At 47.4% G+C, this 26,446-nt stretch overlaps 1 protein-coding gene across 2 annotated transcripts in view; it reads left to right on the plus strand.

The window, feature by feature from the left end:
• Window positions 1–11,467: 11,467 nt before the first annotated feature.
• Window positions 11,468–26,446, plus strand: part of KIAA1671 (KIAA1671 ortholog) — a 66,833-nt gene continuing 51,854 nt past the window's right edge. The window contains exon 1 of one of the 2 annotated variants that reach the window (XM_058036795.1): window positions 11,468–11,576. The gene's annotated coding sequence lies outside the window, so the exon portion shown is untranslated. Of the gene's footprint in view, window positions 11,577–12,437; window positions 12,498–26,446 lie in introns of those variants that run through there. The other variant, XM_058036796.1, reaches the window with a different exon arrangement.

A 26,446-nucleotide genomic window follows, 5' to 3' on the forward strand; every position in this document is an offset into this window, starting at 1 on the left:
TGTGTGTAAATCCACCGAGTGTTTGTGTCCTGGCCCTGTGTTCCTCAAATGGGATTCTCTTCCTGCATTTGAGCTTTCTGCTCTTGCAACCTTCCAACGAGCTCCTGGTACCCATCTCTTCTGGTGTCAGACCCTTTAGAAGTTGTGTTTGTTCCTAAATGTGTGGTTTTCATAGGAGTTTTTCTCTTGCTGTGTTGAGTCCCTAAATAGCTTTGCTGTGGATGTTTTTCACAAAGACTGAGAGATTTTTGGGGTTTTTTTTTTGTGGGGAACTTCCTGCTGTGTCCCTGTCCTGCTCTCATCCAGCCCCTGGCATGGGGAACATCCCTTAACTCATCCAAATGCACCTGGTAGTACAATGTGAGCCAGCAGTGGCACTGCAGGTGTCAGCCCTTGTCACTGACAGGTGGAAAAAAGGCTGAGACATGGAACTATTGAAGAGATGGGTCCCAAAATCCCTGGAGACACAAGCCTTGTGGCCAAGAGCAGTTTATGGGATGAAGTTCTTACTATTCTTGGTTATTTATTTATTTATTACTTATTTTGCCTATTTCCCCTCTCTTTCCTGGACTTGAGGTTGATCCCCTGCACTGGGAGCCACAGTAGCCAATGGGCCTCTGACCAGGGATGGGACCAGTTTTGGGGTTCTCATCCCCTAATTTTGCTTTTGTAATATCTTAAAATATTTAAATTCCTTTTCTCTAGAGGCACAAATCCCTTTTCTCTGAGCATTTGATCAGTAGGACCAAAACTATGATCATGTCATCAAAACCTCTGTCTTATTTCTCGTTCCATTTGGGAATTTCCCTGAGTTCTGAGCAGTTCTGGCCTTGTCTTCAGCATTTTACTATTGTGTGAGCACAAACTGATAGAGCACAATGTAGAGATGGAGTTCCAGCACTATGGAAGGGTTGGAACTCACCAGAACCTGTGTCAGAAATTCCTGTAAAAGCTTTTTCAGATGCCCTGAAGTAGATCAAACGCCACTGATTGTTCCTGCTTTTCCACTTAAGGTCAGCATCCTCATTGCCCTGAATAAGCAATATTTCATTGCTTAAGGCATCTAAACAATTGTGGTTCTCAGTGTGACCACATTTCTGTCCTCTGGTGGCCACATGGGCCATGGCTGAGGCCATTTGATGCCATAGCCACACATTCACACAGCTCAGTGTGTAGATTCCTTCCCAACTTTGCCTAAATCCTGAACTTCCTAGAGAATGTATGTGGTTGGAATAGCCATGGAAGTCTTTTAATGTGTCTAATCTAATCTAATTTCTAATTTAATTTTGGATTGGTGCATATTCCACCTTAAATTCCTGTTCAGTAGTTTAATAGCTTCCTTTTATAGATGGGTTTTGCACATGGAGAGCCCATGGATGGTGCTGCAGGGGATAGTCCCTTCTCCATGGTGGCTTTGTAGCCATCAGCAGTGGGACATGACTGGGAGCAAGGGCACTTTGCATCAGTGTTTTGATGAGGGGAGAAAAACACCATTTATCCTCTTTTAATTTATTTTTTATAAATTAACTATGCACAAGATCTTAAATACATGGAAGCTTTAGGAATGAGTATGGCTTTGCTGCTAAGGACGATAAAGAATTGAAAATCCTGATCCTGGATACTGAGAGACTAAAAATGTCATTGTTGTGGCTATGTAAGATTGACTTAAAATTCCCAGAAATTCATTCTCTCTGGAGAGCAATTCCCAGAAGCCAGGGAAGAAATTGTTTTCCCAAACAGAATTGATGAAAAGCTTTGAAAATGCAACATGGATGTAACCTCAGACCCACGATTGTCACTTCCCTTGTTCCAGGAGTGTTCTGGAGAGCCAGGCAGGGCAGCAGGGTGTGACAGCCATCGTGGGGGCTCTGTGGGACAGGGAATTACCCCTCAGCACAGGGATTTGAATGTATCTGGTGTCCTGGCATTAGACTTTTCTGTTGCCCTACACAGAATTGCTGCTTTTCTCTGTTCAGTGCCATTCTGGTCTCTGGGAGTTGCTCGATCTGAGCTTAATGAGCACTTACAGCTTTTAATCTATTTGTAGAAGTGCTGCTAATGTTCTTAGATTATCTGAATTCCACACTGTGGTATAATATCTGTTTTATATTATTTTATTCATGCTTTTGGGTTTTTTTTTTTTATGTAAACTGTTCCTTATTGTTGTTGAGAAAGAAAAATTAAAGCTCTATTCTCTATGGTTAATGTATTTTCAAATCAATCAGATCTTGGTGGTTTTTCTGTCTGTGTGGTCCCTGGGAAGCAGTGGATGGGGATACCCTGAGCAGGGAGTGCCCAAAATGCTCTGTATTTCCATGCTGCTCATGGATTTCAGAGCCCCCTGTTGCTCATGGTGAGTGTCCCCTGTGCTGGGGGAGACCTGGGCTCCTTTTTGCACCCTCATGGTCCTCACTTATCCTCTGCTCAGTCCAACTTTGCTGAGCTCTGGGCAGATGTGTGGCAGTGACACCTCCTTGGCTTTGCTGGCACTGTCACCTGTGTCCGTTCTCTTGCTCTATACCCCTAGAATGTGGAGAATTAAACTGATGGTGAAACAGAGCAATGGAAGAGGAGGAAAAGCACTGGGGAAGGGCTGGGCCAGGTCCTTGGTGTTGCATGGAGTGAACTGCCCCAGACAGAGCAGATGGGGAGTGACAGAAGGTCCTGGCATGTGACAGTGTTCACAGGGGTTTGAGGATGAGGGAAGAGATGAGGATCTGACTCCATATTCCAGAAGGCTTGGTTTTTTATTTTATGATATATATTACATTAAAACTATACCAAAAGAATAGAAGAAAAGGTTTCCTCTCAGAAGGCTGGCTAAGCTAAGAATAGAAAGGAATGAATAACAAAGGTTTGTGGCTCAGACAGAAAGTCTGAGCCAGCCGACTGTGAATGGCCATTAATTCCAAACATCCACGTGGATCAATCAAAAACCCACCCGTTGCATTCCACAGCAGCAGATAATCATTGTTTACATTTTCTTCCTGATGCCTCAGCTTCTCAGGAGGAAAAATCCTAAGGAAAGGATTTTCATAAAAAGATGTCTGCGACACTGGCATGGTGGCAGCCCAGGCCCTGGTGGTGATGGTTTGTACCTGCGTGTGATCCTGTGGGGACACAGGGCCCTGGCATGGTGGCAGCCCAGAGCTGGGCCGTGGTGGTGATGGTTTGTACCTGTGTGTGATCCTGTGGGGACACAGGGCCCTGGCATGGTGGCAGCCCAGAGCTGGGCTGTGGTGGTGATGGTTTGTACCTGTGTGTGATCCTGTGGGGACACAGGGCCCTGGCATGGTGGCAGCCCAGAGCTGGGCCGTGGTGGTGATGGTTTGTACCTGTGTGTGATCCTGTGCTGCCAGGTGAGCTGGGCAGGAGGTGAGGGAGTGCATTCTGCAATGGTGATCAAAATAACCTTGGACTTGATGTCGTTCTCTTGCCTCAGTATTTCCTGGATCAGTCTCCAGACCTTTCAGCTGGCAGTGGTAGGATGGGCCATGGTGCCTTTCTTGCAGGGAACAGGAGGGACAAGTTTCTCACCAAAAACATGAGGAGGACAAGCTGCCTGTGCTCCCTGCTCAGGGCTGGCACTTGTCACCCCTGTGGACTTCACAAAATCCTTGGGTGCTTGTGGATCTTCCAGCTGTACCATGGGGGGATGCCAGGTGTGGAAATAGGTAAGAGGTGTCCCCAGCCTCCTTTCTGTGGTGTCAGTTCCTGCACTGCTGTTGGAGGGGTCCACATCACCCCAATGTTGTGTTTTAAGCAGCACAGAATTTATCAGCACTTCTAAAAATGGGAATGCAAGGAAAGCTGGATGCTGGCTCCAGATTCCTGCCTCTACCTACTTATGAGAAGAGGCTTAATTAAATAAATCCTGGTATTTAATTAATCCTTAATATGTTTGCTTCTTGAGGCATGTTTGCTCTAAAGGCCCAGCCCCAGTTTCCAGTGCAGGCTGAGGTTTGCAGGGAGCTCACAGCTCAGAACTTCAAAAGCTGATGAAGACACTCCCCAAACATGCAGAGTTTGCAAAATGCCAGGGTGGGATTCAACCAGCCCTTGCAAATGTGTTAATTACCTGATATTAATTGGCAACCTAACCACCAGAGGCCACATCCCCAAGGTGCCAAAGCAGGACTGCTCTGTGCTCTGAGCAGAGAGACTGGCAAAATTCCTGCCTTTCGGATGGAGGAAAGTAAATGATCCTAAAAGTGAATTTCATTAATTTTTAACTTGGGATAGTTTCTCACAAAAGCAGCTATCCTGAGGCTGTGCTTTGAAGTGCATGGAAATTTCCATCAGTTGCCACCTCCATGCAGTGCAGGAGACAGCAGCTGGTGGAGCAGCTCTGTCCTGTGAAGGAAGAGAAACCATTCCAACTCCTTGTCAGCAAGGGCTCTTCAGGAGATTTTGAGGAGGGATTGGATTATTGGAGCTCCTCCGAGGGGTGGTGGCAGCCCCAGGACTTTCCATGCTCTATTTTGCCCCTCTGCTCCCAATCCTTTGACTCCCAGGGGGCTGTGGCAGATGCACCAGTGGCAGATGAACCAGTTTGGCTGTGGCCCAGGGCTGGGTGTGATGGGGGGCACTGGGGGCTGTGCTGGTGAGCCCAGCTGGGAGTGCTCGTCCTCACACACCCTCCTGCCAGGCTCAGGCACGTGGCACACTGAAGGACCCAGAGTATTTATAGCCCTTGTTAACATGCATGAACGGACATGCTGAGTCCTGGCACAAACATCTGCCCAGGTGGGTGCTGTCCTGGCAACACCCTGAGCTCTCTCTGCTGCCTTAAGGTACTCCAGCACCTATTTCAGAGAGGCCTTTTGCAAAGGAAAATGAAGCTGAAAATTCAAAAGCTGATCCACAGCTGTATAAATCAGTGGGTAAATCCTGCAGAGAGCCCCAGTTTGTACAGGCAGCAGCACCTGACTGATGCAGGGTAAGGGGCTGACAGCCTTGGGTCCCTACCCAGCCCTGCAGCACTGGGGGATGGAGGACTGTACAACGGGGATTTTGTTAGTCTGGGATTGGGAATCTCAGGGCAACGTGAAATTGTTTGGGATGGAAGGGACCTTAAAGTCCGTCTCACTCACAGAGGCACCTTCCACTATCCCAGGTTGCTCCAAGCCCCATCCAACCTGGCCTTGGACACCTCCAGGGATGGGGCAGCCACAGCGTCTCTGGGTACCCTGTGCCAGGCCCTCAGCACTCTCACAAGGAAGAATTTCTTCCAAAACTCCAATCTAAACCTCCCCTTTATCAGTTTAAATTCTCCTTTTGCTTGCTTTGATTGCAACAATTGAGGTGAAGCAATCCATGCTCAGGCATTTCCAATGAGCTGTGGATGTACCTCACAGCCATGAAAAACGAGCTCAGATCCAGGAGACAACAGCACAGGGATGTGTTAAGCCAGTCCTTAAGCATAAGGAAGTATGGTGCTGTTTCCTGGAGCATTTCTCAGGAAGTGAAAGCATTTCTGCAAGGCTTTGGCAGCCCTGCTGGAACAACATGTGAGTGCTTAGGAGTTATCAGAGAGCTCTGTGATAGTGCAGCACCCAGATTATCTGTGCTGGTTCAGTGGATTTTTCTGAGTAGTTTCCAGGAGTGGAGAGGTTGTTGGGGAGGAAGGTGCTGCCGTCACTGCACACAGCTCGGGGTTCAGTCTCTGGTTTAGTGACTGACCTGGCCCTTGGGTGGATGAGTTTGAGCTTTTTTTAGTCCAGCAAATGGAACACAGATCCTCAGCTTTACCGCCGTGACTAAGGACGTGTTGTTGTTGGCTGGGTTACAGGAGTGCTCTGAAATCTGAGTCACTCTTCTGCTTGGCAAAACAAAAGCAGACTCCCAGGAAATCTGCATCCCTTTGTTCTCCCCACAGCCCCCCAAGCCTGGCCATGTGCTGCTGGCTGATAGCACAGGGATCAGGATGGGGCCACGTCCTCACCCAGACCAGTGCAGGCAAAACCACCAGGGATTATATAACTGGCAACAATCCCACACCCACTGGTTCCTCCCTCTGTTGCACTGGAACCTCCGTGACGGTGCAATCTAACAGCTCCTTCCTACTGGAGAGCATTATACATACAAATTTGACACTCAATTATCCTTGTTTTTTAGTCAAGGATTCCTTGGCTATGGCTGCTTTCAGCAGATGAGGCTTGATAGTTCTGCCTTCTCAAACTTCTCCTTTCTGGAGGAAGAAATATTATGTGGACACCACAGTGAATCCCACAGGCTCCACACCCCCTCAGAGGGGTGATGCCCTTTCCAGGGCCTGGCAGACCTCAGCCTTCACAAGGGCTATGTGTTTAGCAGACTATTCCCTCTAAAACAGGACTGTCTCTCCTGCTTTCCTCCTCCCAGCCCTGTTCCTGAGTCAAACTTGAGGATGGGAGAGGCAGCAACCCCATGGCCAGTGGGGTTTTATTGGGAAGGCAGTGCCAGGGCTGTGCCCTCCCTGTGCTCCGAGCCAGGCGCTTGCTCTGCACTGATTTCCATGGTGGATGAGCAAAAAGAGGTGGGAAAGGAACTCTTAAGGATAGTTGCTGTGGTGGTGATGGAGAGTGGGAGGATTTCCTGTTTTCCTTTATGCAGATTTTATGTAGTGGGCAGTGGAGCACCCTCCTGCAGCGCTCAGTGCCTGAGGTGTGTGGGGAGCCTGTTTCCTCCTGGGGCTCATCCTGAGCTGTCACCAACAGTTCTGAATGTGACCGTGTTCACAGGGGTCTGAGGATGAGGGAAGAGACGAGGATCTGACTCCATGTTTCAGAAGGCTGATTTATTATTTTATGATATGTATTACATGAAAACTACACTAAAAGAACAGAAGAAAGGATTTCATCAGAAGGCTAGCTAAGAACAGAATAGGAAAGAATGATAGCAAAGGTTTGTGGCTCAGGCTCTGTGTCCAAGCCAGCTGACTGTGATTGGCCATTAATTAGAAACAACAAACATGAGACCAATCACAGATCCACCTGTTGCATTCCACAGCAGCAGATAATCAATGTTTGCATTTTGTTCCTGAGGCCTCTCAGCTTCTCAGGAGGAAAAAATCCTAAGGAAAGGATTTTTCATAAAAGATGCCTGTGACATCTGAATTTTGTGGGAGCAGTTACCTGGTGGAAGGTTGCAAGGCAGGACACTGAAGTGTTTCCCTGCTGAGGGGCAGAGCATTTCAATGCCACGTGGGCCTGGGAAGGGTAGCAGGGGAGCTCTGGAAAATCAGTGTTCCCCTGACCCAGACAGGCAGTTTTTGCATACACCTCCACCTTTTCACATAACAGGAGCAACTGGCCTAGCAGGAAGAGAGGGAGACTGTTCCTGGCTGGAACAAAGGAGGGGATTTTGTCGCACTCGCCGGAATCAGGCAGGAGTGAGACAGGAATGAGAGCAGGGGCTGAGGGGGGTCGGCCTGGGCCCCTCTGTGTTTGTCCCTGCCCTCACTGTGCGGGTGTGCCATGGGCAGTGTCCGTGTGCCATTTGCAATTAACCCATTTCTCCACTGCAGGGCACTGACAGGCTGTGTGAGAGGAGCTAAATCACCCGAGCAGGGAACATTCCCTGGTGCTCCCTGCTTTATGCCATTCTTAGCTCAGTTCTGCAGAAATCCCAGCCTGGAAGTTAATTGTATGGTGGAGAGGAGAAACAGTGGCATTACTCATCTGAGGAGTGGAACCTTTTGTTTGAAAACTGTATCTGAAGAATGGAAACTTCACAGATAAGGGACCTGTCATTCTTTTCTGAGTGCAGGCACTCCTTCACTGTAGATTGCTGCTTGCCATCCCTCTGAGGGCTCCAGTGAAGTCATAAAACAGAGGGTCAAAGCTCAGATGTCTGCAAGATGGGTCTGGGAGCGTCCGTTCACTATTGCCATCCACACTGCAGGGTGGAATTACAGCCCTAATTCATATACATGGGGTGAGAGGCCAGGGCTCTGCATTTAACTCTGCCCCTTTTGGGGTCACCTCTGCTCTGCTAAGTGCTGGTAAACACAGTGGGACAAAGATTCATGCAGGGTCTCAGGTGGGGACAGAGCACAGGGGAAGAACCTTTCCAGGAGCCAGAGCTGTGCCACATGCCAGGTTCTGTCCTCACCCTCTTCACTGTAGGACACACACTGGGGTGTTGGAGCATGTCTAGGGAAGGGAACAGAGCTGGGAAAGGGTGTGGAGCACCAGGAGCAATTGAGGGAGTTGGAGGGCTCTCCACAACTCACTGACAGGAGGGTGCAGCCAGGTGGGGATCAGATCTGCTCCCAGGGAACAAGGGACAAAACCAGAGGGAATGGCTTCAGGCTGTGCCAGGGGAGGTTTAGATTGGATAATTCTGTGGAAATTTCTTCATAGAAAGGATTGTCAGGCATTGGAACAGACTGCCCAGGGAGGTGGTGGAGTCCCACCCCTGAAGGGATTTAATGGATGTGTCAATGTGGAGCTCGGGGACATGGGTGGCCTGGGCAGGGCTGGGGTTGGACTTGATGGTTTTAGAAGGCTTTTCCAACCCAAATAATTGTATGATTCTAAGGGGGCAGCAGCACTGGGGTGCCACTGGGGTGTCATTTGTGGCAGTGGGATGACAATTCTGCCTGGTGCCAGAGCTGGGGTGCGAGAGCTGGGCTGTCATGGCTGGGGGGTTCTCATCTCCCCAGTGCAGCACCGCCAGTCCCACAGCTCTGTGCTGGCCCTGCACTACATCCATTCCCTTTCTCACAGGTTCAGGGTGTCCCCAAGGCAAGAAGGGCTGGGTGAGGATCTGGCCCCTGAGGCCCCACAGGGTCGGGCCTGGGCCTGCTCTGTGCCCCTCAGCGCCGCCATCACGGCTCTGCCCCATAGCTCCAACCAGACTGAGTTTCTGTGGCCTCTTTGAAGCTCCCAGGTCTCATCTCCTGGGGCATTCACCAAGGCACATGCTGAGGCTGCTCCTCACACAGTGGGAAACAAGACAGCAGCTCCTTGGGAACAGGGCTGCTCTCTTGAAGTGTCCATTTGAATGCGGCTCCCAGGCTGTGAGGCCTCCGGAGCCTGGCGTGCCCAGTTCTCCGGCTCTGTCACTGTGTAGGTGTTTTTGTGGAGGGAGCTGCCATTAAATGGCTCCTGAATAACTGATCAGGCTCTTTTCTCGTTCCTTATGACTTTGCTGCGAGCCCTGTGTGCTGGAGCACAGATTCCCAGCCTTGGGTGGAAAAAAGAACTGCTTCAAAGAGGTGTAAGAGGCAGGAGCACCCTCCTGGCAGAGGCGCTGATCCAAGCCATGGATCTCCCTCATCCACCAGAACTGCAGGGAGGGTGCTGGCTGAGGGGATGGGTTATGGCTTGGCTTCTGGAAAAGTGAAAAGGCAAATGAGTAATGGAATTGGGATCCCTTGGTGTGGTGAAGATGAAAGGGTTGCTAAGGTGGGGGAAACACCTATATTATCCTGCTTTGGGAGCAAGGGGGGAAGCTGTGGGAAAGCGATCTTAATTTAAATGGGATGTGGGTGGGAACAGAGGAGGCAAGGTGAGCTCCATATTCCTGCTGTTGTTACAGGGCTGGATGTTTTTGCTGCTGAAACTTTTCCTCCTGCTCCCATCCATGCACCTGCTAAGGGGCAGCTACAGAAACTCTGTCTGGCTCCCTTGGAATGGATAATGGAGAAATCCACTGGTTCAGGAGCCCTGTGCCTGCAACAGAAGGAGGTTTGGGCTCATTAAAGGCAGATGAATGAGTTCCCCATGGAGAGCAGGGACACAGGACCTGCTGCCTGGTCTTTCACTGTCCTGCCAAGAGCTGGGATGAGGACATGGAGATGCATTTTCCTTGTGCCATGGCATCACCCTGGCCCCTGGCCAGCCCATCATCCACACTCTCCTTCCTCCTGCCGTGAGTCATGGCCTCGCCTCGAAGCCCAGCCGACTTTGGCCTCCTCGGCAGGGAGCCACACCTTTGGTAATGACAAAAAGCAGCACTTGGAGCTCTTGAACTGTGACAGCTGTAGCATGGGGAGGATGCCAGTGGGCAGATCCCATGACTTGGGTGCCATTCCTGAAGGGACTAAAGAGAAACACTCCCTGGTCTGAAATGTTCCGTTTCTGATTTTCTCTGCTCTGAGGCAATGTTCCCTGGACTGGGCTCCACAGCTCTGCTGCCCTGAGGGTGACAAAAGGATAGTGGTGGCCAAGGGGCTGCCACTGGTAGCCACAAAATTGGATTTTTTACCTGGTGTGCGACAAGGCAATAATGACACAATTGAGAGAGACATTGATTATTTATTTCAGGGTTGTGCAGCCTGGGTGCTCAGTATATTCCACAAATCCAGCACATGCCACCGGACTTTCCTGCTATTATTTATACACAGAAATTCAGAGTTAGTAACTTTCCAAGCACAATCCTTTATTAGGATTTGTCAGTAATTTCCATCCAAGTTGCTTCTCCACATGCCCAGGGGAAGGGTCTTCACCTGGGCAGGGTCTTTCTAACCTGTAGGTATGATTTTTATTACTGCAACAAACATAGTTCAGCTATAGAATGTATTGGCTTTGAAAGTTACCAGTGTTTACATAGACACATTCACTTTTTGATTCAGATCCTTAAAGCTTGTAGTTTTCAAGGATGTAATTGACTAAGGGATGCAGCTGTTGCCTGTTCCACTGATTTGAATCACAGAATCCCAGAGCAGATGGGGTAGGAAGGGCCCTCTGGAGATCATCCAGTCCAACAAGGCAGGGTCACCTGGAGCAGGTGACACAGGACTGCATCCAGGTGGGTTTGGAACGTGTCCAGAAAGGGAGACTCCTCCCTGGGCAGCTGTCCCAGTGCCAGCCACCCTCCATGAGAAGAGCTTCTTCCTCATACTGAGGTGGATCTTGTGTTTATTACTCCTTATCGTCGGGCACCACTGAACAGAGCCTGGAAACACCCTCTTGGCACACGATTTGAGATGTTTGTATGGATTGATGAGATTCCTTCCAGACTGACCAGGCCCCGCTCCTGCAGTCTCTCCTCATCACAAAAATGCTCCAGATTTAGATAGATAATTACATTATCCTTGTGGCCTCTGCTGGACCCTCTCCAGTATCTCCCATTTTTATTTATCCTTGTCCAGAAGTGGACACAGTAAAATAATCCTGACACACCCCACATTTTCCAGCCCTACCCACGCCCAGCCGCTGTCCCTCGGGACGGCGGTGCCGGGACTCGAACCCGCGGCCCCGCGCGGAGCAGGTGGAGCGGGGCGGAGCCAATCGCGGCCGCGCTGCGCGGGGGAAGCCCCGCCCACGGCCCGCACCGCGCGGTCACCATGGCAACAGCGGCGCTTCCCGCGGGGCCCCGCGGCCGCCGGGGCGAAGGGGCCGGACCGGCACCGGGGCGGGACATTCCCGCCTCCCGCCGCCCTCCCGCCGCCTTCCCGCAGCCCCTCGCTCCGGGGAAGCGCCGAGGGACGGCCCCCTGCCCGCCCCGCCCCCGGCCGTGCCCGGCCGCCGCTCGCCGCCGCCGCGGGGGAAAGGCCGCTGCGCGCCCAACTTCACTCCAAGCAACTTCCCCGGTGCGGCGGAGCCGGCGCCCGGTTTGGCGGAGCGAGCAGCCGGTGCTTCGGCTGGGTGAGTGCTGCTGGGTGGGACAAAGGCGGGCAGCGCTCGCTCAGTCGTGGGGCCGGCACGGGAATCGCTTCCCCGCTTCCCCGCTTCCCCGGGGGTGCCTCGAACGGGGAGCGGGTCCCGTGCCCGCGGTGCGCTCGCCGCTCCCGCATGGCCCGAGCCCCGCTGCCGGACCGCCCGGCTGCTCCTTCCTCACTGCGTCAGACCGAGGGCTGCTGCCCTCGAGGGTTAAAAAGAAAAGAAAAGAAAAGCCCCCCTCTAAAAAAGCCCCGTGGTTCCGATTCGGCGGCTGGAGGTGGGGAGGGCTTGTAGGTGGCTTTTGGTGGACGGTGGTGTTGCTCGTGGTGCTGAGGATTAGAGCGTAATTTTGTAATCCACGCGGGCTGCAATTATCTGTTCCTCGCTGGATTAGGGATGGTAATGTGCTTGGAGGTCTTAAATGGACAAATAAAGATGCTCCCCCTTTCTCCCCCCTGGTTTACAGCCGGGCGGTGGCTCCTTGGGCAGAGCAGGAGGGATTCAGGCTTTTCCCCAGAGCGGTATGTGACTCCTTAATGCCTTGGATTTCGGGAAATATATAATCTGCTCGTTAAAATTACTTCGAAGTGCCAGTTTAAAGTCATCATGCTGCTTTTGAATTGAAGATGCACATAGCTTTGTTTGTTGGCATCGTGTGTGCATAGAATCTCAGCATAGTTTGGGTTGGAAAGGATTTTAAGCTCATCTCATTCCAACCCCCCTGCTAGGGGCATATATTTTTGTTTTGGAAGCACTTGGGCGGACAGATTTGTGTCGTTCTGGTGATGCGCAGCTCATTTGTTAATTTTCCCTCCTAACTCCAAATCCAAGCGGTTTATGTGAGCGCGGAGAGACCTGGAGTGCTGCTTGTGGGTGGAAATAGCTGCTCCAAAAGATCACGTGGAGGTCAGTTCCTTGAATTTGCACGGAGTTCTGCGCTCGGATTTGGGAGGGAGCAGCGCTGGGATTGTGGATGGGTGAAGCTAATCAGTGAAATCCCAGAATTTCCTGTGCGGTGCTGCGCGGAGCCGGGTGGAAAGCTTTGCCTTCCTGAGCCTGCCTGCAGCATTGTTGCTGTTCTTGCCTTTCTCCCGTCTGGAGGTGGGAGATTAATCCCGTGGATTCAGGTATTGACTTGACTTCTATTTCTGTGGCGTAATCCGGGCGATTCTGATTTGTGTGCGAGGAATGGGATTAGGGGGAAATCGCACTTGGCAGATGGCAGAGCTCTTCTGTGCCATTAGGAGATATCGTAACCTTTGATTATACCTGCAGGTCTGGTAACAGAGCTCAGGCTCTTTGGGGTTTGGGAATAGAATTCCATTCCAGCTCAAATATTGCTCATGATAAATTACTGGGATCGCGTTAAAGGAGCTGCAGCAAACAGCAATTGATGTTTTGTCCAAACTGGTGCTTTACTCCGGGGTGGTAATTGCAGGCAATTTTCCTTGTCTGCTGAGGGGTAAACTCTGTTTCCAGGGTAACTGGGAAGTTGTTCAGCTGCTTCTGAGGTACTTTTTTGCCAGAGCTGAAGGTTGTTGGCATTTTCTTTTCCTGGTCTCTCCTCCACAAACCAGAAGGATTTGCATCTTTCTAACGACCACGTAAAAATGGGAGTTTTCATTGTTTTCCTGTGACGTTTTCAGGGTGTGTAGGGAAGCAGACAGTTGTGTGGCAGAAATGCTAATAAAGCTGCCTGGCAGCTTAATCCAGGTAAAGACTTTCTCAGGAAAAAAAAAAATCTATCAAGAATTTATAAACTTTTCCCCTCATTTTTTTTCGCTAACATTTTCTTTGCAATGTACTCTGCCTTTTCCTGTAAGAATTATCAAAGATCTTTATTATTAAGTAAAGCTATAAAGCCTTTGTGCTTCAGGGTAGTTAAGGAGGTTGGAATCCTATTTAAATAGATGTTGTAGCCTGTAATTCCCTTTTGATAGGTGTAGAGTTTATTGAAAATGGGTGTGTAAACTTTTCCTCTGTTTCAGACAATGCCCTGAGCTAATTCTAAGCTAAATCTTTCCTTCCCAATGTACAGAAGACACAGAACCAAGTCACTCTGGAGAGTCACAGTATGGAAAGTCCCTAAAAGGAGGCAAAGTCTAGGACTGTTTCCAACTGGAATACTTTGGTTTGTCATTTTTTTGCTGTCTCATTTTATATGTGGCAGTAAAGGGCGTGCATGGCCCCAGCCCCAGGGTTGTGCTCACGCTGCAGTTCTGGAGCTGCTGCTCTTATGGCAGGAGAAAGGGCACAGTCCCCCATCTGTGCTGCTCCTGACGAGATAACCAGGGATTCAGAAAATTTCCATGGCTGATGATGAAGCAGTTTTTCTCTCTGCCATACTCAGGCTTTGTGTAGCTGCAGGATTTCTTTTTTATTTTTGTTTAATTCCATTTTCAGCCATGTGCAACACCATCACCTTGGGTGTTAATTGAGCCCCTTAAGTGTGCAGACTCCTGTGGCAGTGGCAACAAGCTTCCCAAATACCTGATTTCTTCCAAAGGGGGAAAAAACCCCAGTTACAACTTGGAAACAGGCTTTACTGAAAGCAGGAATTTCAGACTTTGTGCTTCATAAGTTTCCAAGCCCTTCCTGCCCCGTGTGCTCAAGGTGACATTCAGAGCACATGTGAAAGAAGCAAGTCCTGACCAGCAGGTCCCAGGTGGATGGAGAGCTGAGGTATTCCTGCTCCTGGGATTCTTTGCACAGCTCTGTGATTTCGCTTGGGTGTTGTCCTGGACTCTGCTCCATTCAGCACTCATGTTTCTCTGGCTATTAGATAATTTTGAAACCAGTCCTGTCACCTGCCCTCGCTTTGGCACGTGTTTGGTTAGTGCAGAGTGAAAAAGGAGCTCAGTCTCTGTGGTAATGAATGTGTTGCTCTTCACTCCCTGCTCCTTGCCCTGCAGTTATTCCCCGTTTGGTTGTTGCTCATGGAGCTTCCTCCCTTCTGGCAGATTTTTTCCAAGTAACCTGTGAATCAAATTGATTTGATTTCTCTGTCCTTGAGTTTGTAAACAGAGATAAGAAAACGTCCCACAGTCTTGAAAATTGTGGTGTAGATTTGCTTGTGGGGAGTGCTGTGCAGATCAGAGACAGGGCTCAGGATCACATTGGAGAGGATTTCCCTGAATGTGTCAGCTGGGGACAGCTTGCAGATGTGACTTCCTCTCCTGGCTGCTCATGTGTTTAAAAATCATGCTGGTTTCTTATTGGGCAGCTTCATAGATCAATATATTTCTCTAAGCCTTGGTGTGATTTCTCAAATTGACACTCCACAAAAGTTGGTAGCTTGGCACTGTCCCTATCCAGGGAAATGTCCTTTGGCAGTGCACTGGTCATGCTGGATAGTTAGTGAAAAATTTGCCTAGTAAGAGGGTGTGTCTAAATTGGAGTGTTCTGCATCCATTTATGTGTAATGTTGCTGTTCTTTCCTTATTTTCAAGCTGTTTATTTCAGTGGAATGTTTTCTTGCATGAGGTTTGAAGTCTTCCACTTCCCGAGCTGGGTCAATGTTCATGATACAGTGCCGCAGCCTTTCTGCTAATTGATTTTATAAATTTATTTATTTCTTATGGTAAGTGCAGCTTGCTCAATTTTCAAGTAGGAGGCAGCATTTGGGGAGGAAGGGACCATTCCAGTGAATCCTTTATGGAGCAGCAGATCCTGCTGTGTGCTGTGGGCTGCTTGGAAAAGTGAGACTGAAATAAATGCTCAATCCTGCAAGCCCAGGCATGAGGCTTGTGGTGATGCTGTTGTGAGCCCAGTCTGTATCACTGGTTTGTGTTTGGTGCACAGGGGTGACTGGAACCTGGGAATGTTGCAATGCTTTTAGGTGTGTTTTTAGTTTTGTGTGTAAGAATTGCCCAAAGGCATTGTAGGGCAAAAGCCACAGATTTTTTGCTTTTGCTTCAGAAATCTCTTTTAAGTATAGAGTGCCTGCTTGTGGTAGTAGGGTTTGCAGCGTAAACCACTGTGTGGTTGTCTGGAGCTTGCAGCCAGAGAGACTGGAATAATAGCATCAGGAGAGCTGAGGAATTCTCTCCACAGCAACCAGTCCTGAATCCTAATCACGGCCCTCAGAGTGACCACAGGCTTGGTAGGTTTAACAGCTTCACTGGGAGACTCCATGCTTGACAAACTCGAGATGCACCTGCCCTAGGCAGCTGGGTGTGCAGACTTTTCCTAAAAATGTCCAGGAATTGGCTCTTGGGTTGCCTGGATATGTGTTTCCAGTGAGATTTGACTGCTGATTCTAAGGAGATGCTCTTCTCACTAGGTTAGAAGTGAAGTTGGTTCTCTGTTCTCGTGTCCTTCATTGACTCTCTGTGAGATTGAAGGACATCCATGAACTTCTGAACTCTCAGGGCATTCTTTTCAAGCCGTGTTCCAGGAATAATTAAAATATTTACAAGTAACAAAGCCAGAGCAAGTCAATTGCTTTTTGCCTTGAGAGAGCTTCTGTAGGTGAAGAGGACTTCCCATGTGTTGAGTTCTGTTAACTGGCAAGAAAACCAAATTCTTATGAAAACCTGGATATTGAGTGTTGCTAAAACATACTAAATTTAGTGTGGTGACTGTTTTATCTATTTTCAGCTATTGCTTAAAAAAACTCCCTAATGTTTCCCTTTTATTCTCGTGATTGGTATGACCTGAACATCTGATCACAAAAGGATATTTAAGTCTACTGGGTGATGATTTTCCTCAGGCCCAGGCTTAAAGAATTCAGACTCTTAAAATTAAGCTGTTTATGGGAGCATACTTTATCTTTAGATTCTTTTCTCAAATCAAGGAGGTTTATTTTCTTGGTTCCCACTCTCTTTGTTCTGGGAATATGTAATGCTGGAATTTCTGCAAACAAAAACACTTTCAAACAGCTTGGGGATATTTTTCAGTGCATCTGTATAAATAGGAGATCGTTAATACATTTTTTTGCAGTTCCTGAATACCTTACACTTATGTTGAGACAATGGGAGTTGAGTTTTCTTTTTATGCTCTTCATCTCTACAAAACACGCTCGAGGAGAGGAAATGAATGTTTTCTGAGGGCTATGTGATTGTGGTGATGCAGCTTGAGCAGTCCAGGGCACAGAGAGGGTTATTATCCAAAACACTGCTTGTTTGTGGTTGAGTCATGTCCAATGAGCACACACTTAAACATTGGGGGTGGGGGGATCTGGGCTCTTCTAAAGCCACTTACAGAGCTTGTTCATTAAAAGTTCTTACCAGAATTAAGTGCAAAACTTCCAGTTTTGGGCTAGAGTAAAGCCTCTGCTTGCCTGAAAGGAGATAGTGTTGATCTTGGAGCAGTGTGAGAACTGAAAACTTCTTACTATTGTAGTAATTACGAGTCAGGATGGTCATTAGGCTGGTGTAACGAGCAGGAAAAGATAACAATTCAGTTGCTGGAGGTTTGGTGTCTCCCCAGTTTTCACTCGGAGGGGAGAAGCGTGTGCGCTCCAGCAGCTTCTCCAAAGAGCGATGCCACAGCTTTGGATGGAGTAAGGCTCGTCCTACTGCTCGCAGTTAGATGGGCTTTAATGTGGGCAGGAGGGAGGAGATCCGAGCCTTATTTCCAGGTCAAAACACCCCTTTCATTCGGCTGGGAATCGCCAGGAGCCGAGTGGGCTGTTAGCTCCAGCTCCGGGCTTGACCCAGTTCCTGCGCGGAGCTCCGGACGGGCAATTCCAGCTCTGCTGCAGGGACATGCATGGCAGAGAGAGAGAGAGAGAGGAAAAAGCACTTAGCTGCATTCTGTTCTTTAAATCTTAACTATGTGGGTTTAGTGCTTTGGGGAGGAGGTGAAAGAGTGAAGATGCTCGGCCTGTACTTCGTTATTTTTCGTTTTGGTAGTTATCTTTCATATCCCTTCCTACCTCTTTCCAGGGGTAGGAAGCTGCCAGTGTTTTAGTGAAATGGATGAAAATCGGAGGATTTGTGTGTGCTTTTAGTGCTGCAACATTGTTGCCATACACAGCAGCCTCTTCTGTTTATATTTTCATAGTGACTGGTTTTGTAATCACAGTATTGGTTAAATATGTGCTTTCAGTGCCTTTCAACAAGTGATGTTCATAAATGTCAACTTCTAAAACTGGCTATTCCTGCCGTTGTAAAATGAGGACCCATAGTTATTTTACAGTTTGAAAGGCACGAACAGGAGCGGAATTTTAAGTTTGTCTTTATTTTGCTCTTTTAATGAGCTCAGCCTTGAGCCTGTGCTGGGCTTGGCTGTCTCAGTGCAGCCCTAGCACCGAAGGCTCCTCACAGGGAGGGAGTTGTGCCAACATTTAGGAGGGATGTTTATCTGCTGGGACTATGTTCAACCATACAAGGCTTTCCATGGACAAAGCTGCCTCATCCATAACGAGCCCAGCAAAGCAGGATTTAAAACAGAGTCGGAATTTCTGGCCACTGCAACTGTTTGATATTTCATGAGAACACTGGGAATTCTTCATTGACCCAAAGGAGCACAACAGGCCTTTCTGCTGGAGCTGAGCAGCACGGCTGGCTCGCTCCCTAACTGAGGGACCTTACAGAAATGTCACTGTTGTTATTGTTGTCAAACAGTGTCTTACTGTATTGGCACTACTGAATGTCAAATATTAGTGTAATCTGTCATTAGAATGTTTTCAGCAACATGACGGCTGCAGAGTTATCTAAATACCATCCTGTTCCTGCTGCAAGCATGGTGCAGAGTGGGTTTTTTGCATGTTTGAGCAGCAGTAGCAGTTCTGTCCAAGAGAAGCTGTGGCTGCCCCATCCTTGGAAGTGTTCAAGACCAGGTTGGACAGGGCTTGGAACAACCTGGTGTCCCTACCCATGGCAGGGGGTGGAATGAGATGAGCTTTAAGGTCCCTTCTAACACTTCTCTTCTTCTATGATAGATATATTCATTTATCCAAGTCGTATTAGATATTTCTAAAATGTATGGATTTATGTGTCATAATTCTTGCAAGTCATCATAATGTTCAGTTAATGTTCTTCACAAAATGAATATTTAAAAAAAATAATTAAATCGCTGCAGCTCTGTGGCTGCTGTCTGCTAAGGAGAGATTAAATGAATCACTCTGAGATTCATTTAATCAGAGTTTCCAGTACAACTTCAGGTCTTTGTTACTCTCCTAAGCACAGTTTTAGTCACGGTTCCTGTGTGGATGTGGAGGCTGCTGGAGAGGTCTCCACGTGTCTGACCTGCTCTCACCTGACAGGGCAGTGATGTTTCCTTGGGTAAATCACAGCACCCATTGGAAATGCTCATCAATAGTTGCAGGTCAGCATTTCAAGAAGGTCAGGGAGGCTGCTTCTGCTTTCTGCCTCGTGAGCATTATGCTAATTCAGTCGTTAAACATATTGGAATTGTGCTTCCTTTTGCTTCTGCAGAGCTTGCAGATTCCATGGGAGCCTTTTCCCTGTGCTCGGAGCAGAGAGGGTTAGTTTTGGGCAGGGAGAGTTTTCTTGTAGCCTGTGTTGTAGTCACACACAGGGAATGTGTCTGTAAGTCTGTGTGGATCTGTTCTTCCTGTGAAATACTTGCTTGAATAGTGTCACTGTCATGTTGGTGCTCATGCATGAGGAGGAAATTGAAGGGAGATGATGGAAACCTTAAGATGAAATACATATTTTCCTCTCCCAAAGGCACTTTGCTGAAGCACCTGTGTAACTTAGGCCCCATTAGTGACACCTCTGAGGAACCATATTGAGCCTTTTCTCCTTTATTTGTTCTTAAATGCTGGGAATGTGTTTGTGGAAAGTGCCTGTTGCAGGGGGTGGAATGAGATGAGCTTTAAGGTCCCTTCTAATGCTTCTGTTCTTCTATAATACATATATTCATTTATCCAAGTAGTATTAGATACTTCTAAAATGTATGGATTTATGTATCATAATTCTTACAAGTCATCATAATGTTCAGTTAATGTTCTTCACAGAATGAATATTTTGAAAAATAGTATTGCTTCCAGCACATGTAGAATGTTCAGAGATTATTTGTGCTGTGTGTGTGATCTATGTGTAAAGTAATGATCGCACAGAACATTCTTTGTTGATATTGGGCTGTTGCACACAATGTACAAAGCAATTGATCTGGAATCCAGGTTTGTTCTACTGTAGATTTATGGCTGGCTGAGATGGTGTTTTCACAGGCTTGGCTCTGTAAGGAGCAGGTTCATACATTTTTCAAATTGTCTCCAGAATTTTTGTTTCACTTCCATTGAGTTTATTTTATTTTTAATTTAACAGCTTTCATGTCAGATTTGCACGCTTCAAAAATGCTGAAAATGGTTACTTTAACCTTAAGCTTTTTCCATCTTTGTTCATCTTGACTGTAGAAGTGGTTGTGGTCTCTTCTCTGTCATGTCTTGTCTAATTACCCTGGAAAGCTGGGCTTGAACTGAGCTCCCAAAACCCAGGGTTGGAGCTGCTCACAGAGAGAATCAGCACCACAGTTTGTCAGATCTAATGGCTCTGCTCCTGCTCACATCTGGGCTGAAGGCTGGAGTGAAAAACTTGTTAAGGCACGAGTGTATATTTTAAAATATATAATTAACAGCAGGTTGTTTATAACTGTTTACCAATGTGCAAGACAGTGTTTGTAGTAGGTTGGACTGGCTTTTATTAAACTTCAGAATCTGTGGCGTTTATCACTTTGCTGCAGAGCAGACAGGCCACACTCTGCCTGAGCACTGGGCAGGTTTGGTCAGGCACAGCTCTTCCAGCCTGCCTGGCTGCTTTTTATTAATGCTGATTTTTGAACACTTTGGCTTTTGAACCTGACTTTGGGGAGGAGAAGTCATCAGGCTGACCAGGGCAGTTCCTGGGCAGAGTTTGTGTCCAGTAGTTCACACGGACCTTTTGTCTGTGGTTTGCTGGTTGATTCATATGTGATGAAACAAAGTGAAAAAATTGCCCAATCTTCTTCACTGAGCAGGTGTCTCCTGTTGGCTCATCAAGTCTCAAAGCTGCAGATTACTAGAAAATGAAAAGAAATAAAATTTTGTGCCTAAGTCACTTCTGAAGCGTCCTTCACCAGCTGCTGTCTCGTGAAAAATGTTGGGACATGTGAATCTTTAATTTCCTTTCCAACTTTGCCTCTTCACATTCAGTTCCTTGGATTGGTGTGGCTCCTGTTTGGCTCAGGTGGGATTCCTGCTTCAGAAATTCTTGATGCAGTGCCAGTTTTTATGACAAGTTTATGGCACCCTTTGAACTTGCAGATCTATACCAAAAAGGCCAGCCAGGGAGTTGGCTCAGCAGATTTCTCAGCAGCTGCAGGACCTGCTGTGCCTCTTGAGGCTGGTGAGTGTCTCTGCCTTCCAGAGGCCTCCAGTGCTGTTAACAGTGACCACAGTGGGATCAGTGGGTCATGCTTCACTGTGGGGCTTTGTGGGGACAGCCATGAGAGCTGAGGAGCTGGGAGAACTCAGTGTATCGTGGTTTTCTTTTAAGTCAAATTTCAGTCCAAGGATCCTTCTTTGTAATAACTTTAGAAGGGTGTTTCCAAATTCACTGTGAGATCGTTTTCAGGTTACTAAATCCCTTCCTTGGATATGCTCTGAGAAGCTGGGATCAGGTGCCAGGGCTGCTGTAATTGTGGTGTGGGGGTGATTTGAGGGAAGCTTCATGGTCTGGCTGCTCATGGGCAAATGAGTGCTCATGCTGAGGCACTCAGGTCTGGATGAGCTGGTGAGGACAAACCTGTGATCTTTCACTCCTCCTGATTTTTGTGAGATGCAAAATATGTCTGTGTCAGCTATTTATTATTACCCTGCCTTAAAATGTAAGTGGTGTCTACACTGGGCCATCAGTTTCAAGTGTTTTCATGTTACTCTTCTATCTTCATTTTGATATTTAAGTGCTTCTCTGCTCTCTGTGCTTAAAACTTCCCAGAAAGTTAAAAAGCCCCCAGGGTTCACTTGTGGTTAAAAATGCCCTTCTGTGCCAAAGCTGTGAGTGTGGTTTGAGCAGCCCTGGGGTTCCCGGGGCCTCCTGTCCCTGTGCTGGGGATGTTCCACACCAGTGCTTGTGCACATCCATGTACTCCCAGGTTTCCCAGTGCCACCATTTGGATTTCAGAGCTGTTTTTTTCCCACTCCAGCTATTTCTTTTTCTTTCACCCCCCTCAATAAATACATTAATGTTTGTAGTGCCTGAACTGTTGTCTTTCAATTAATAGGCATTTTTTCCCCTTCTGTGCTTTCTCAAGCATGTAGGGAGGTGGAGGAGATTGTTTAGTACTCACAAAGCTTTTGGATGGTGTATGTGTTATCAATAATTCATTACAGGCCTTGATTTTGCTGAATAATGTTGTGTTTCTGAAGAACAAGGTAGTGTACAATGCATGTGCAGGCTTGTTGCTGTCAGAGTTCTTGGCTTAAACATCCTTTTGTTCAGAAATGAGGAGAAATGCAGCATCACTGCTCTGGCTCACACACGACCCTCTGTGTTCTGTTCCATTCCTGGGGCTTTAGAGGAAGAGGAAGCTCCTTTGTGAATTTCTGGTAACAATGCCCCGCTCACAGGCAACCAAAGGAACACTTGTACAGGCTGGCAGTACCCAGCCAGTGATTCTGAGCTGGGCATTTGCATTAATGTGGGGAACAAACCTATTTCCTGCATATGTGAAAAGCCAGATGTGCCCACTGAAGGGAAAAGAGGAGCCTTATCATCAAGGCAGCAGCAGCAGCTCCTCTGGCACAGCGTCAGGCTGTGTTGACAGAGCAGGTTTGTTCTGGGTGTGCAGCTCAGGGCAGTTTATTGATGGCTGGCAGGAGGAGGCAGCACCCTGCTGCAGCACCATATCCTACCTGACTTAATGCCAGGCTCAGTGCGCAAGGAAGAGATCAAAGAGCTGTTGGAACACTGGGAGCAACCTGAAAGGCAAAAGGATTTCATGTCTCAGTGTGTCAGTGTGTTCAGGGCAGAGGGTGACATAAGGGATTTTGGCTCAGGGAATGATGTATGCCACCAAGTATCTGGCTTTTATAACAATATTTTATTTGACTCAGAATTGATCCCACCCATCTCTCCTTAGTCCAATGCTTGTTTCACTGTCTGTGAGACAGGAGTGGAAATGGTAAATCTGAGGGTCATGTCCATTCGATCTGAATGAGTTTTAATGGCTCCATCAGTATCTTGAAAGGCATAACTGGAGTAAAATTAATCCAATTTCATACTGTTAATAATTTTCCTGTTCCAAGTTGGGTCATCTTTTCTCTGAAGAGCTTGAATTGCTGCTGTGGAGCAGAGGATGGAGGTGCTGCCTGGGAGATGGAGCTGTGTTGTTTATTAGTGCCAGCTCTGCCAGTCTTTTGTCACAGTGCTTGTCTCCTGCAGCAGTCCCAGGGAGATCTCCTTATCTACAGCTTTGCAGGCTTCGTCTTCAGGGCAGAGGTTGTTGTGGCTCAGAGGAGCAGGCTTTGAAATTGTTCATTTGTTCAAGAGCAGAATCATCTGTTCCTGGGAATCACCTGGTCCAGCCTCTGTTTATCTGCCATGCAGCTGCAGTTCATTTCCACAGCAGTGCCTGGTACGAGTATTTTGGGCTCGAGTGTATTTGCTTGTTGAGTGAACTCAACTACGTGCTTATGCTGTGACTAATCAAATATCTGCAAGGTGGAATGATGATGGACTGAGTGGAGAAATTGCTGTGACACAGTGTTGGCTCTCTGTTTTGATAGAAAATGTGTCATTAGCGGCCAAATCAAAAGCTGTTGAACACAGAGCTTTTTGCATATGATTTTTTTAAGATCACAAGCAGCAAACCAGCCATCAGAGAAGACATCTGAAGGCAGAGCTGTGAGAGCTGAAGCAGCACATAAATATTCGTACCAAGGACGTGCAGTGACAGTTTTGCCCAGATCTCCCAGAGAGGCTGTGGAGTCTCCCTCAGTGGAGTTATTCCAGAGCCATGTGCTCTGAAATGACCCTGCTTGAGCAGGAAGATGGGACCAGATGACCTTCTGTGGTCCCTTCCAGCCTGAGGCAGTGATCATGTGATTCCTTTTAGTCCAGGTGAAAGCTTAGGAGCAGTGTAATCTATTGCAGCATCTCTGCTCTGGGTGTTTTATCAGTAGCTGCCACGTGCTCTTTGTGAATGAGTCTTTGCTGGCGACTGTGCAGCTTCCAAATGTGTCTGTCAGGAAAAGTACAGGTATAAAAATAATGCACTGTAAACCTGCTTTCTTCTTTTTGCAGAAGCAGAGGAATGTTAATTCTTACCCCTTGAATACACGTTAGTCACCATAGCTATGTATACACATACATCATTTTTAATATCATGATTTTGGTCTTCTAGACCATTACTCTCTTTCCTTTGTCCTCCACTTTTATGGGTTCAGGTTTCTCCAGATGGTTAAACTGTTGAAGTGATTTCAGTGTGTTCAAGGTCATGCTCTAAGGCCAGTAACCTTAAGTTTTCTGGTTGAAACCACTTTTTTTTCTCCCCATATGGCCATACCTTAATTAATTTTTCAGCACTCAGATGAATGTATGAAGGGCTCAGTATTTATAAATTCGTCCTGGTGACCCCACGTCAATCACAGGACAGCTTGAGCTGGTTATGCTTTCTGAAGGTGGTTTACTGTGCCAGGCCACAAATGCGTTTTTCCAGCGCTGGAAATCCATTAGAATTTGAGGAGGCAGATCAGAGGATTAGGGGCTTTGTCCTTCTGACACAAAAGCACCTGCTGTGCACGAAGGCAAGCAGGAAATGTCTTCTCACCTCATGCTATTTCTGTGTGACAGTGACCTTCAGAGGCTGGCTTTGTGTGGAGAGATCCTTCCCCTGATTCCTGCCTGGGAGCACAGGGCCACGGGTCAGCTTTATTTCTGAAGGCTTCAAAGTGCTGTGGAGGCACTTGCCTATTTTTGTAACAAGTAGGTGGATTTTTTCAATAAACCAAAGCCCACGGATCTGCTTCACTCAATCCTTTGACTTGAATTCCTCAGCAGGTTAGCCAAGCCCTGTCTCCCAGGGGAGTGCTGCACCTCCCACAGTTCACATGAGCTTTGGTGTCCCCATGCTGGCTGCCAGGGCTTAGCAAGGTGCTGCAGGGCTGTTTTTACTCATCAAGGAGTCCCAATGTCAGTGTCCAAGTACTGTTTTGGGAGGAAACCGCCCCAATTATATCATTGCTGCTTTTAAAAGCGTTTGCAGCAGCTGGTGGCTCTGAAGGCAGCGAATTAAACAAAGTCCAGTGGTGATATATCCTTGTCCTGTCAACTCTGAGATCAAACAGTTGTCCTTCCCCTTCCCTTGTTGCCAAGAGGATGAGAAATATGCCCAGTTACAGTAAATATTTCCAGGTGTGGGTGGTCTCTAAGCTCCTTTTACTGCTGGAACATGGTACGGAGCGTGGTGTCGCGGAGGGGAGTATCAAATGGAAGAATGCCAAAGTTGTTTTTCAATCCCATATTTCTGTCTGTGCTGCAGCTGGTTCATCCATCTCCTTGCACTCCTTCAGCTGCGTCCATGGTTTGCCTGCCAAACGAGAGCATTCCCACCCAGAGCTGGAGCCTCTGGAGAAACACAGCCCTGCCTCAGTTCTGGGGCTTTGGAAAGCGCTGCCTGCTCGAGGTCAGAGGGATCAGTAGCTGCCTGATGTATTTCTGAAACCGTAATGAGCCAAATTTCACCTTTTTAAAGCAAGGTCATGGAGAAAATACACTCAAAGGACCCATAAATAAATTAGATTTTGATTAATTCCATCATGTTCAGGATGTGTAGCATAAGATATGAAAAGGAGAGTCAGGGATTTAACCCTTTCCTTCAGGATCTGTGCAGAAAAAATGAACTCTAGCCAAAATTTATTAAAAATACAGTTTAAAGTGAAGTTAAGCATCCTTCAACAAGAAGACCATGTTGCAATTAGCCAGCAGGAAGTTCTATGATGATTTTGAAAAGGTATGAGGAGAAATTTGCCAAATTGCAAATTCAAGTACCCACCCTCTGCTGTGTCCAGGACATGACCCCTTTGACCTTTGGGAGCTGCAGATAGAATAAAATCCTCCCTGAAACAACCAAACATCTTCCTGGAAGAGCCTTAATTTGACTTATTAATCTTTTTTCAGTTCCACAGTCAGTTTTTCTTGCTTGTAGCCAAACCTGATTATTAATATTTTATCTGGCACGCAATGCAGTTGTTTCTGGAATGTCTTTTTTTTTTCTTGCTGAACTGCATGGGGAGGTTATTTGCAGGTCTTGATTGTGGTTTAAAAGCATTTGCAAGGATGAAAGCTAAAAGAACATTAGCAGGAGTTGAAGCTGACCACAAAAGCAAAGGTTTGATGAGAGAAGCAAACAGAACAGCATTCTGCTGGGAATACCCACCTTCTGCACAAACACACTTTTAGCCTCACTTCAGCCTTATCCCATAATTCATGTTTTGCTGCAGAATGTCATCCTTAGCTGGCAGAAATCAGGATTTTGCTTTTATTCCTTATTTCAACTGCCAGAAGAATTGGACTTTCTGAAAATACCCACCCAGTAATGAGCTGGGTGGAATCCCTTGTGTGGAATGCTGGAAGTAAAAGATGATTCACACAGGAGAGTGAGAATATGCAGCTTCTGGTACCAAAAAACTGGTGATTCACCAACATTTAATGTAATTTCCTTTTGTTGGGTTTTTTTCCCTACCTGAGACTCGAGGGAGTTTCAAAACGAATTAAGCCTACTGTGAATCTGGAAAGGGAAGAGAGTTTCCTCTGAAACTGTCAATGAGAGGGTTGGGGAGAAGGAAATGGTGGAAGGTTGGGGTGTGATGAGGCAGTTGTGCAGGTCAGAGGAAATGCCAAACGTGTTCTGTCAGTCCCTGTGCTCTTGAGGGATCTCTTGAGTAGAACACAGTGTACAAAGAGGAA

The sequence above is a fragment of the Melospiza georgiana genome, chromosome 18, assembly GCF_028018845.1.
Source record: "Melospiza georgiana isolate bMelGeo1 chromosome 18, bMelGeo1.pri, whole genome shotgun sequence".
NCBI lineage: Eukaryota > Metazoa > Chordata > Aves > Passeriformes > Passerellidae > Melospiza > Melospiza georgiana.